Below are 12,600 nucleotides of genomic sequence, written 5' to 3' on the forward strand. Positions count from 1 at the left end.
GGAATCTTGAAGCCTGTTGGGCCCCATGCTCAGTAGGGAGTCTGCCTGTGACTCTCTCTCCCTCTCCCTCTGCCCTTCCCCTCAACTCACTCTCCCTCAAAAATGAACAAATCGTTTTAAAATTTTAATAGAAACATTTTCATTTTCTTAGAAAATTTCCTTATATTTTTATTGCCAACCACCCTTATCTTCTAAGAGAAAATAATATAAAATGCAAACTGCTTAAACCTGCTTCTCTCTACTTTGCTAGAAAGCTTTTAGAGGAAAACAGAAACCACACATAAAGCAAAACTCAACTAACAAAAAACAAAAGACACAACCTCCCAGAGTAATTATTAGGAACCGTAGTCTCGTGTCCTGGATCCACCGCTTGTCTCCTGCCTCAGGAAAAAGAGGATATATAAGGAGGACTGCCTCCCTTTTCCCCTCCCTCCCTCCCTCCCAAATTTCCCACAAAGAAAAAGCAACAAAATATTGAAAAGTGATTTGAAATGTATAAGGAGCTTCAACATAAGATAGGGGTAATGCTTTTGAAAACATTTGCTTCGTCCTTTTTGCTATGTGGAAACCCTGCTTGGAATTCCATATGGGTAACAGGTAGTAGACAAAATAGGAGATGTGTTTCCATGCTATTTCTTGCCCAGACTATTTTCTGCACAGGACACTCAAGCTACAGTATGCCTAGACCTCTCGATGATCTGATGACCTCCATATACAGATGAGGAACAGGGAGGAAGGAACAGGCTCAGACAGGTAAAGCAGAATGTTCAAGGCTACAAAGCTGGTAAGAGGGGAGCAGGAGTTGCAGCCTGGGTCTCTAAATGCAGAGCCTGGGCTCCTCCCCACGTGCTACCTGGTGCGGGGCTTCTGAGTTTCTCAATGGAAACGAGTAACGAATCTGGGTAAAAATGACAGTCTTTCCAAACCAAATATGAAAAGTCAACTTGCTATTTATAGGTTATTGCCACAGAGCAGGTCACTAAAGTTTAAACTATATTTAGAGTGAATATGGTGGGATATTTTAATAGCAGCAACAGGAAGATGTTCCGTGCATCTGCTTAGCTTCCATCCATGAAGAAAACTGCACTAAAGAATATGGCCAAATATGCAGCAGAAGCAGGATGTCAATCAAGCACACGCACCCTCACCGATCATCAGGGAAGGACCTCAAAGGGGAGTTCACCATAATTAAGTTTACAAAAATCAAAATCTGGGCTGCAGGGAAGAAGAACAGTTGGGGCGTTCCCAGACTGCCAGCGAAGTATAAGCTGGGAAATCTCTCCGGCGAGCCATGTCCAGGTGAAATGCCTTCTGCACCACCAGCCATTCCACTCCCAGCCACCGTCCCTGACGTGGCAGGAATGTTCGCGGCGACTCTGCATTTGGAAAACACTGGAAACCACCTCCATCGCCAGCATGAGAAGCCTGAACCGATTATAAATAACCGTACACTGCAATTGTGCACAGTAGCTAAGGTTACACTTGCAATTAATTGGGTCTAAATTCATCTCCATGGATAAATCGGTGGGGTGGGGGGGGGGGCGTGGAGGGTAGCTGAATTCCAAGAGCAAGTTGCAAGAGGATGTGTACAGAATGACACAATCTCCATAAAGCTTGAGAAAACAAAACTGTATCGAGAAAAAGGAAGGAAAGGAAGAGAAGAGCAGAGTAATTTCATTGGCCGTGCTTGGTTTCCTAAGCTGGGTGGCAGCAGGTGATAACTCTATGACTAAACTACTTAACAAAAGAACCGAACAAGACGCAGCAGACCCAGGTGTGTTTCTATCCTTATTCTTTTCTTACTCACTGCCCAAGTGAATGGGTACCCAGATAACCCGCACTCCACAATCACCTTAAAATGTTATGCAAAGTTGGCTCTATTTCAAATTCAGACACCCCCAGGAGTCGTGGGTCTTTAATATTCCCTACATTCCAATGATACATGCAATCCAGCTAGAGACCAGGCTCCTGGAGGAGTGTGGACCGAGCCAACACCACTTCATAAATGCTTGATTCGAGCTGACATTATTCAAATATTCAGGGAATTGTCTTTTAACTTCCTAAAATAGGTTGCAATTCATTCAACCATCAAAGATAACTAGTCTGAACACAGGATGTTTTACTCTACAGCCATCGATGCATGCCGCTGGCCGGCAGGTGTGAGAAATCACACACAAATCATTGTGTTGTCCATCTTCTAGTTCATGCCTGGCAGCCCATAGGATGATACTTTGTCTCTGGACATAGAGGTTTATCAGCTGCCTTCCACAGAGCCCCCATAAAAACTAACTCAATCCATCCTGTAACATAAATAACCATATTGTTTGAACCCTTCTTCGTCAAATGAATATAGTGGAATGATGCGTACCGACAAGAATCTTTGCAATCCTACAGCTTTTGAGCACATTTTGTGGTTTCAAATGATTATACCAGGGGTCATCGTCTTAAATTTCTCTCAAAACTGCTATTTTCCTGCTCTGTTCTCTATCCAACCAATCTCTTTCTTCTACCTATTCTCTGACCTTTACTTTTCAATATCTTCTTTTGAATGTTACTGTGAGGTAGGCACTCTAAGTATTGAGAAGAGGGTAGGATGAGACGGACGCTTCTAGCTCCGAGTCCACAGTCTTACAGGAGATAGAAACACTACACAAAGACATCTCCCCCCACACAAAAAAAAAATAACAACTCTGATCATTGCTCTACAAGAAACAGGCCAACGTGCTGAGAGAACTTTGATCTCGTGTATCAAGGGTGCAGCCCAGAAAGGTCCATGATGACATTATAGCAAGAAAAATGACTCATCATGCCACTTAAGTTGATGGTAACATAAGGTGCAAACTTGCCCCCATGCAAAATTCAAACCAAAAACTGAGTCGGATCATTTTAATAGCAACTGAGTAGTCTAATAGTAATACCAGTAGAGAAAAATTTAACCCTCATCATGGACATACAGGGCTCTCATGCTATCCAAAAATAGAATGTTCCTGTGAAACTTTTTATAAGCCAAAATGGCATAAACCAAAGAAGCAATTATCATTAATTTATATGGAAAAAAATTGTTAGCATTCACAGACCCAAAAGACACTCTCGTAGGCTTTTCTGGTACCTTAGGACATATCTGGCTATAGGCACACAATATAAATGGAAAGGAAGCACAGGTGCTCACAGACACAGGTCAACTCTGGCAGCTGGAAACAGAGATGCTGAGTGGAATCTTAAAGTGAAAATCCTCTTCAGATTTCTATCAGTTAGCAAAAACAGGTACTAACACAGGTCTCTGTAGAAGTGCAGAGGCATAATGTGAACATTTGAAATGAAGGGGATATCATGTACGTGATAAACTGGAGTCCTTATGAGTTGTGATTAATGAAAACATCGTGGTTTTCTGTTACACATCAATCCATATTTCCCACACGTTGGCGCTCTTCCAAATGGGGTTCTTTTGTAGCTTATAACCACGCCCCTGCTTCTCCAACATTTGCCTTTGCAATAGTTTGCAATAAAAAGAATGAACAGAAGGGATGACCGAACTTAACATATACAAACTTTTTTAACCCTAACTCTCTCCAAACTCACTCATTCTAAATAAGTTATGAGGGTCTACACAGGAAAATACATTGCACTTTGGCAGCCAGTATGGAAAAAAACAGGATCATAAATCTGGCATTAATTATAAATAATGGTCATTGTTCTTTGCATTTATCAGAATAATGTCCTAAATAAGAAATTCCCTACTTCTCAAGATGGGATTGGGAGGGAGATAAACCATAAGTGACTCTTAATCTCACAAAACAAACTGAGGGTTGCTGAGGGGAGGGGGGTTGGGGTTATGGACATTGGGGAGGGTATGTGCTATCGTGAGTGCTGTGAAGTGTGTAAACCTGGTGATTCACAGACCTGTACCCTTGGGGAAAAAAATATATGTTTATAAAAAATAAAATTAAAAAAAAAATCCCCTGCTTCTATTATGGGGTTGTTTTCGTATTCATCGGTTTCTTGGCTCCCATCAAGTCTTGGCAGCCAAGATTCATGATCGGACACTTTGCTGTACATAGTAACTAAACCTGTTCAACAAACAAAATTCAGAGGCAGCTACTATGTTATAGTTGCCTTCCAAAAAGTCCCTCTCCTCCAGTGTGTACAAAACAGTTTGAAATAGACTTCCTTCCCCTCTCTGCACCTGTTACAAATGTACCGCTTTGATCTCGGCTTGAAGCAAATAAATTTCCTGCATCCTCTGAGCCAGGTTGCTTCCCTTCCACCCTCGCCAGCTCCCTTCCTCCACGTCCTTTCTTCTTCACACACTTACATCCTCCCCAACTCCTCCCTTACATTTCCAGAAAATGCAGAGGAAATGTTGACTTGAAATTATCCTTAAACCACAAGCTTTTATTTTTACTCCTGCAATCTTATGGAAATCTTGCATGGAAAAAAAATATTGCTTTCTAAATGGAGACTATAAAATTAATCCTACAAATGAAAATTGGCACACATAAGCATTCAAACATAACCTCAATTAAAAGGCAAAGTCATTACCGTCCAATCAGATGAGTTCTAAAAAGTATACTGTTCTGTCTTAAAAAAAAAAAAAAAGTATGTCCTACTGTTTTCAAAAAGAAAGATGGTTATTCAGATATTGGAAATTTTTAAAAAGAATTCTCTGGATTAAACACACACTCCCCCCCCCAAAAAAAATGATGATCACTAGCAATTCAATGAAGATTCAAAGATTTCTTGAGCATTAGTATAGCAGATTTTCCAGTATCAGGCTACTGTTTTCTTGCATGTTAATATATGTGGCTTTCACTCAAATTTTGAAAACAAACTATTCTCTGTATATGATAATCTTGTACAGTTAATACTTCAATAAAAACTGTGGTGCATTTAACTTTATGCAGCGATGCAAGTATTCTTATAAGACATTTCTAAAATCGGGCCGCCTGGGTGGCTCAGTGGGTTGAGCCTCTGCCCTCGGCTCAGGTCATGATCTCAGGGTCCTGGGATTGAGCCCCACATCGGGCTCTCTGCTCAGCGGGGAGCCTGCCTTCCCCTCTCTCTGACTACTTGTGATCTCTGCCAAATAAATAAATAAAATCTTTAAAAAAAAAAAAAAGACATTCGTAGAAGTAAAATTATGGAGTCTTTGAATATGTAAAGGTTTCATTTTGATATACGTTGCCAAATTACCCTTTAAATGGTGCATATATCAATGTACCAAGAGTATGCAAGAGACTGGTTTCCTTGTATCCAAACAAACAAGACTTGTATCAACCCCCTTGCCCCAGAAAACAGGTTGAAAGTGAGACATACATTCCCACACATGGGCAAGAAGACCTGGTAAGACCACGGTCATGTTATTAATGATGTAATGAAAAACTGGAAATACCCTTTTCAACAGGAAAATGGATAAAATGAGGTTTATTTGTATCACAGAATACATTTTGTTGCTCACTTAGGTAAGTAATGGTGTCTGCTACTTAGAAACTACTGTGTTTACTTCAGCTCATAGTCAATAACTTTACTGAGTATGCAAAATAATCTAATGTGTTATTTACAGATATATACATGTATAAGAACTATGAAAGCATTTATTCAGCAAATATTTAACTGAGAGCCTACTATGAACTATGCACTAATCCAATACTGGGGATTTCGCAATAAATTCAACACAAACCTCTACCTCGACGAGTTTATGTTTAGCAGTTGTGGGAAAGACACTAAACAAAATGAATAAACAAAATACAGGAAAAGTTAGGACAAAAATTTACAACCACACATAATGCAAAGATTTCTTACACAAGACATGGAAAGCATTAACCACAAAAGGAAAAAAAAAACTGATAACTTGAGTTTCAATAAAATTTAAAACCTCTGATCTTTTAAAATCACCATTATGAAAATAAAAAAAGATATATAGAAAAAAAAAGATATATAGAGAACGGGGGGAAAATGTTAGTGATTCATACATCTGACAAAAGACACATGTCCAGAACATATTAAAAAAAAAATTTACTTTTTTTTTTTAAGTTTTCCCAATACCGTTTGTTGAAGTGACATTTTCCCCATTGGATATTCTTTCCTACTTTGTCGAAGATTAATTGACCACATATTTGGGTTTATTTCTAGATTTTCTATTCCATTCTATTGATCTATTTGTAGGCCAGTCCATGCTGTCTTGATGACTACAGCTTTGTAATATGACTTGAAGTCTGGAATTGTGATACTTCCAGTTTTATTTTTCTTTTTCAAGATTGCTTTGGCTATTTGGTAAAACCAACAAAATGCCAGGAATAACTAAAGTAAAAAAAGCCGAGGAATCTAAGTGTTGGCAAGGATGCAGAATTGTAACTCACACATTATTGGTGGAAATCTGAAACTGTGCACTTTGGATAACTGGCAGTTTCTAATCAAGTTAAAGTTAGAAACTGAACATTGAAACAACAGCTCCACCCGACGTATCTATCCAAAGTGAATGAAACATGTCTACAGACTTGGACATGAACATTCAGTGTACTGTGTTCAAAACCAACAAAACCTGAAGACATACTGAATGCCCGTCAGTGGGTAAATGGAGACATTGTGATAGATCCATACACTGAAATATCACTCAGCAATAAAAAGGAATGCATAGATAATTCATAATATCCAATGAACAGTTACTGTACTGTTGACACATGTAGCAGCAGATTAAATTCAGAACCATTATGTGGAGTCACAGAAACCAGACAGAAGTGTTCACATTGAGTGACTCCACTTACATGGAGTTCTAGAAGATGCAAAGATCCCTAGTGACAGTAATCAGAGCAGTGGTTGCCTGGAAATGTGCCTACAAGGTAGCACAGGGGCCTAGGGGGATATTTTCGGTGATAGAAATGCTCTGTATCTTGACTGAAGTAATGGTTACGCAGGTGAATACATCTGTCGAAACTCCACTCACTATATACTTAAAATGGGTACACTTTATTTTATCTCAGTAAAGTCAGTTTTTAAAAGAAACAATATATAATATATAATATGATCCTAAACGCTAAGGAAAAATTTCAAGCAGGGAATGGGACTAGAGAGGTTGGGGTCAGTTGCGGTGTTAGATTGGGGTAGCCGAGGAAGACTCACTCCACTGAGGGTGTGACTTTTTTTTTTTTAAAGCAAGCGCACAAATAGGGGCAAAGGGCAAAGAGAACAGGAGAGAGAATCTCAAGCAGGCTCCATGCTCAGTGCAGAGTCCAGCGCATGGCTCGATCTCATGACCCTGAGATCATGACCTGAGCTGGAATCAAAGAGTTGGATCAAGAACGGGTAGAGCTGAGAACATGGTCATGGAGGTATTTGGAGGAAGGGCACTCCCAGAAGCGGGCACCGCTAACACAACTTACAGGCAGCAGCAGGCCCGGCATGTTTCCTAAACTGCAACGAGGACAGTATATTAGAGGATCATGAGCAAGACTCGGAGAGGGTGAGGGGAGAGAAGTCCGGGCTGGGGTGGCACAAAGGGGTGCACGAAACATCCAGGATGTTCTGGTCACTGCAAAATCTTTGACTTTGGTGCTGCAGGAGATAGAGAGTCATTCAAGCTTTCTGAGTATAGGACTGACACAATCTGATTGAGGTTTTAACAGGAACCCTCTGGCTACCATATTTTAAAGAGACCAAAGTGAGGTAAAGGCAGGAGGAGGGAGACCAGTCAGGAGGCCACTGCAGTAACCCAGGTGGAAACAGGATGGTGGTGAGGACCTGGGAGGTAGGAGGCCGGGTCCTGAAGTGATCAGATACAGGCAACCAAACTTGCCGGACTCTTTGAAGGACCCTCCAGTCCACAATGCTTTGGTCTCACAAAAGGCAGAATTATCATCCAGAGACAGCCCATCTCTTCACCTGTCCCAATTTTAAAAATACTATAAAATGTGAGCAGGGCTCAGATCCATCAGGAACCAATGGGAACAGAAACCTGGGCTTTACTAGTCCAGAACAACCAGAAAACAGGAAAGAAGGAATCTGCTGAGGCAGAGAACCAGAGCCAGAGAAGCAGGGAGTCAGAGCACAGGAGGACCAGAGCTGGCCTCATCGGCAGGAAGCAGGGCTTCAAACTGACGAGGCCAGAGCAATACAGCAACCATGTCACTGCCATATTGGACTTGGAAAGCAACAAGCAGCAGTGGAGTCAGACTATCCCGTTCTAAGGGAGGGATCCAAAGCAGCCATGGTTCCTTTAAACCCTTCAACTACCTCTGGGGCAGAAGCAAATTCTCTTTGATGGAAAAACCCCCCCTCCAAGTTATTAACCACACAGTTTAAGATCAAATAAAGATTAGCAAACACAAAGGAAGGCAAGCTACCACACAGTGAGGAATATAGACCCTGGTATTAAGCATACCTTTTTCATTCTAAGGTTTTGACATCCGGGGCCTTACTGACTCTGGGGAGATGGCCCCTCCCAGGGCTATAGCCAGTTCCTAGAGACCATGAATTTGCCTTTCAGGGGGCACCTTTCATATGAACAGTAGTCAATCCAAAGCCCACACTTCCTCTCAGCTCCTATAAGATCTTAAACTCTAGACCAATATCCACCTGTCCTAACTACCTATCGGATGCTAGACCAACTGGGACAGCCACTATGCCACAGAGTCTGCAGGAGTTATTCAAGGTAGCCAGTCTTTTTAAAATATACTTTATTTATTTATTTATTTATTTATTTATTTATTTATTTGAGAGAGAAATAGTGCACAAGCAGGAGAGAGGGGTAGAAAAGAGAAGGAGAAGCAGACTCTCCTCTGAGCAGGGAGCCCCATGCGGGACTCAATGCCAGGACCCTGGGATTATGACATAAGCTGACAGAGCCACCCAGGAACCCTCAAAGTAGTCAATCTTAAACCTGCTTATTCTGCCTGTCTTTCCTACAGAAACCGCAGTGAAGAGTCCTGTCCACGGTCGTCCTTACTCTCCCCTCTGCCTCCTGACTGACCTGGTACTTCCCTGTGTGTCCTCATCTCCACAGGGCATGGCGTGCCCCCTGTTCCTGCAAACTGAGTCACAAACTCTCTTTCCGATGACGTGCAGCTCACCATAACTGAATAACAAACCCACATTAAAAATGCCCTCCAAGAACCGAAGATGTTGGAATGGTCAGATTCAGATGAACTAAGAGTTATGTACATAAGTTTTAAAGAAATAAAAGATTTACAAAGTTGAACATATAACAGAAAACTATGAGGAATGCCCAGAAATATCTGACCAAAAAAAAGCATATGGAAATTCCAGAAATGCAAATACAATTGTTGAAATAAAAACTAAGCAGTGGATTAAGTGGCAAATAAGCAGAAATATGAAGATATGTCTGAGGGGGGCGTCTGGGTGGCTCAGTGGATTAAAGCCTCTGCTTTCAGCTCAGGTCATGATCCCAGATCGAGTCCCCCATCTGGCTCTCTGCTCGGCGGGGAGCCTGCTTTCCCCTCTCTCTCTACCTGCCTCTCTGCCTACTTGTGATCTCTAATAAATAAATAAAATCTTAAAAAAAAAAAAAGATATGCCTGAGGAACTCACTCAGGATGAAGCAGATATAGAAAATGTAAAGTAGAGGTTAAGAAAAATAGAATATCAACATACAGTCCCTCTGACTGCCAGAAAGGAAGACTACAGAGAGTAGAAAGGCAACATTTAAAGACTAACCACTGAAAATGGACCGTAACTAATTAAAAATACAAATTCACAACTCAGGAAGAAAAACATATACCCAGTGGGATAAATAAAAAGATACCTAGACACAAACATGAAACTACAGAACATCAAAGGCAATGGCAAGATCCCAAAAGCAACTAGAGAGAAAACACATCCCCTCACAAAGTAAGGTCAGGAGGAGACAAGAATTCTGAAGGACAACACAGGAATATCTCAGAGGGAAGAGAAAAAGCAGCTGTCAGCCTGAACAGCACACTCACTAAAAATTCTCTTCAGGAACAAGAATGAAATAAACGCTTTTATCAATTGAAAAGGCAGGCTTTTTTTTTAAGATTTTTTTTTTTTATTTTAGGGATGGGAAGAGGCAGAGGGAGAGAGTAAGAGAGAATCTCAAGCAGACTGCACGGAGCAAGGAACCTGACCCAGGGCTCGATCCCACCCTGAGATCATGACGTAAGCCAAACCCAAGAGTTGGACACTCTACCAACTGCGCCACTCAGGTGCTTCCAAAAAAAAAAAAAGGCATTTTGCAAATATTTGCAAAACCTATCAGATAAAGGACTTGTATCCAAAACATAAACAGTCTTCTTAAAATTCAACATTAAGAAAACAATTAAGAAATTGGCAAAAGATCTAAATCAATCTCTCACCAAAATGACCTACAGATGGCAAATAAGCACATGAAAAGATGCTCAACATCACACACCAATAGGGAACTGCAAATTAAAACAGCATGAAGCCACCCAGCGCCTATAAGAATAGACGATATCTGGACACCCGACAATGCCCAATGCTAGCCAAGATGCAGAGCAACTAGAACTCAATCACTGCTATTGGTATGGCTACTCTGGAAGACAATTTGGCAAGATCTTTCTTTGGCTGAATGCTGATTTGTTTTGTTCGAAAGCTGAATGTAGTCTTACCATATGACACATCAATCAAGAGCCCAAGTAATTACCCAGTTGATTTGAAAACTTACATCAACACAAAATCTTGTGTGAGAATGTTTACACAACAGCTATACTCATTGTTGTCCCCAACTAGAAGCAATAGGTCCTTCGGTAGGTAAAGGGACAAGTCATCTATGGTGCACCCCTATATTGGGTGTTATTCAACAATGAAACCAGTGACCTGGCAAGCCACGAGAAGAATCTTACTTTTACATTGCTAAGTGAAAGAAGCCAGTCCAAAAAGGATACATCCTACCACTCCAATTATAGGATATTGTAGCAAAGGCAAAACTGTGGTGAGAATAAAAAATCAGTAGTTACCAGAGGTTTTAGGGTAGGGATGGAGGGATGAGTAGGTGAGACACAAAAGATTTTTTAGGACAGTGAAACTCTTCTTTATGAGCCTCTAAAGGTGGATACACGATACTATGAATTTGTCAAAAACCTTGGAACTCTACAGCCCAAGCAGTGAAGCTTAATGCACATTTTTTAAGTCATTTAGGTAGTTGGAGAACACCAAGGTGGAACCCACAATGTGATAAAACAATCTTTAAGTGTTACAGATGTATGAAACGACTTCATTGACGGGGAGGGGAAAGGGTGCCACCCCAGGTAACTGAAATGTGTAGAGACTCAGATCAAGGGAAAAGAAACCACCCACAAACATTACTCCACTTGATAATGCCGTTTCCCACAGGAGTCCAGGTTAACAATTGTTAATTGTTGTGCGTGTGTGTTGGAGCTGAACAATTAAGTAAATGAATAGCAGATGGTGAGAACCAAACCCGTCACTACTGGGGGGAGACCTCACAGACAAGCAAGGAGAGGAGGCTAGAATGGCCCACATGCTAAATTATAGTTGGAGTCATCAGTATGAACTCATGTGTAGCTTCACTTACATATACATGTATGTACATGTGTGTCAACACTCCTATATTTCTTTGCTCTGTCAACTGGGAAGTCCTAAAAGCAATGATACCCCAGTAAATAGCAACAAGCAAGCCCAGCACCCAGACCTTCGTTTCTAATGTTATTTTTCAGTTAAGAAGCAAGCCAGCCCTTGGAGAAAAGGCTGATTCTAGAAAAGGGGCAGGAAGCACACAAGATGAGTTTGCAGCCTCTTACAGTACCAGAAAGTTAATAGTTAAAAAAAAAAAAAAAGTCCACAATGTTCAAGAGACATGGGCACCAATTGAAAAATTCCCAGTGACTCAAGCTGGAACACTGAAGAACAGAATGAAGTTAGTATTGGACTGTACCCCCAAACTATAAGGTACAGATCCAAATTCCAAAAGAATGAATAAACAAATCTGAAAGAAGAAACAAATCCCCTATGCAGAAGGACTTCAGATAATGTATGTGAACGATCTGCCCTCCAGGAGGTAGAACATAATTGCTCTCTCCTTTAGTGTGGGCCACACATCAAGTTCTGTAAGGACAGGAGGGAAGAGGGGACTTCAATTGGAGAACTCTGACCAACACTACCCCTATCCCACCCAGGTCGTTCAGATCGACATTGACAGTGCCTCATCAGTGTGATGAAAATGACATTTTTATCCCTGTGGTCTTCTCCCCAAAACCCATGAACTCAACCTAATCTGGAGGAAAAGTTCCGTTAAATCCCATCGAAAGACATTCTACAGAACACCTGAACCAGCCTTTCTCAAAATTGCCAAGGCGTCGAAAACAAGACCTGTATGGAAAAACTACCACCACCGAAAGTTGTAAGGGGCCGTGACCACTAAATTTAATGGGGTGTTCTGGGTAGAATCATGGAAGACAAAGAAAGGCATTTGGTAAAAACTAAGGAAATATAAATACAGTGTAGACTTTAGTTAACAGCAGAAACTGGTTGTGGGTTACATAGAAATTATATACTATCTTTGATTTTTTGTGAATCTAAAACTATTATAAAAATAAGCTGTTTTAGGAAAAGAAAGTATTGGGGTGCCTGGGTGGCTCAGTCAGTTATGCA

At 40.9% G+C, this 12,600-nt stretch overlaps 1 protein-coding gene across 2 annotated transcripts in view; it reads right to left on the bottom strand.

Annotated features, from left to right (window-relative positions):
- The window catches only part of FANK1 (fibronectin type III and ankyrin repeat domains 1), a 96,778-nt gene that overhangs the window by 33,410 nt on the left and 50,768 nt on the right, over nt 1-12,600 (bottom strand). The gene's annotated exons all lie outside the window — the stretch shown is intronic.

This window comes from Lontra canadensis, unplaced genomic scaffold (genome assembly GCF_010015895.1).
Source record: "Lontra canadensis isolate GAN:19392208 unplaced genomic scaffold, GSC_riverotter_1.0 scaffold79, whole genome shotgun sequence".
Classification (NCBI taxonomy): domain Eukaryota; kingdom Metazoa; phylum Chordata; class Mammalia; order Carnivora; family Mustelidae; genus Lontra; species Lontra canadensis.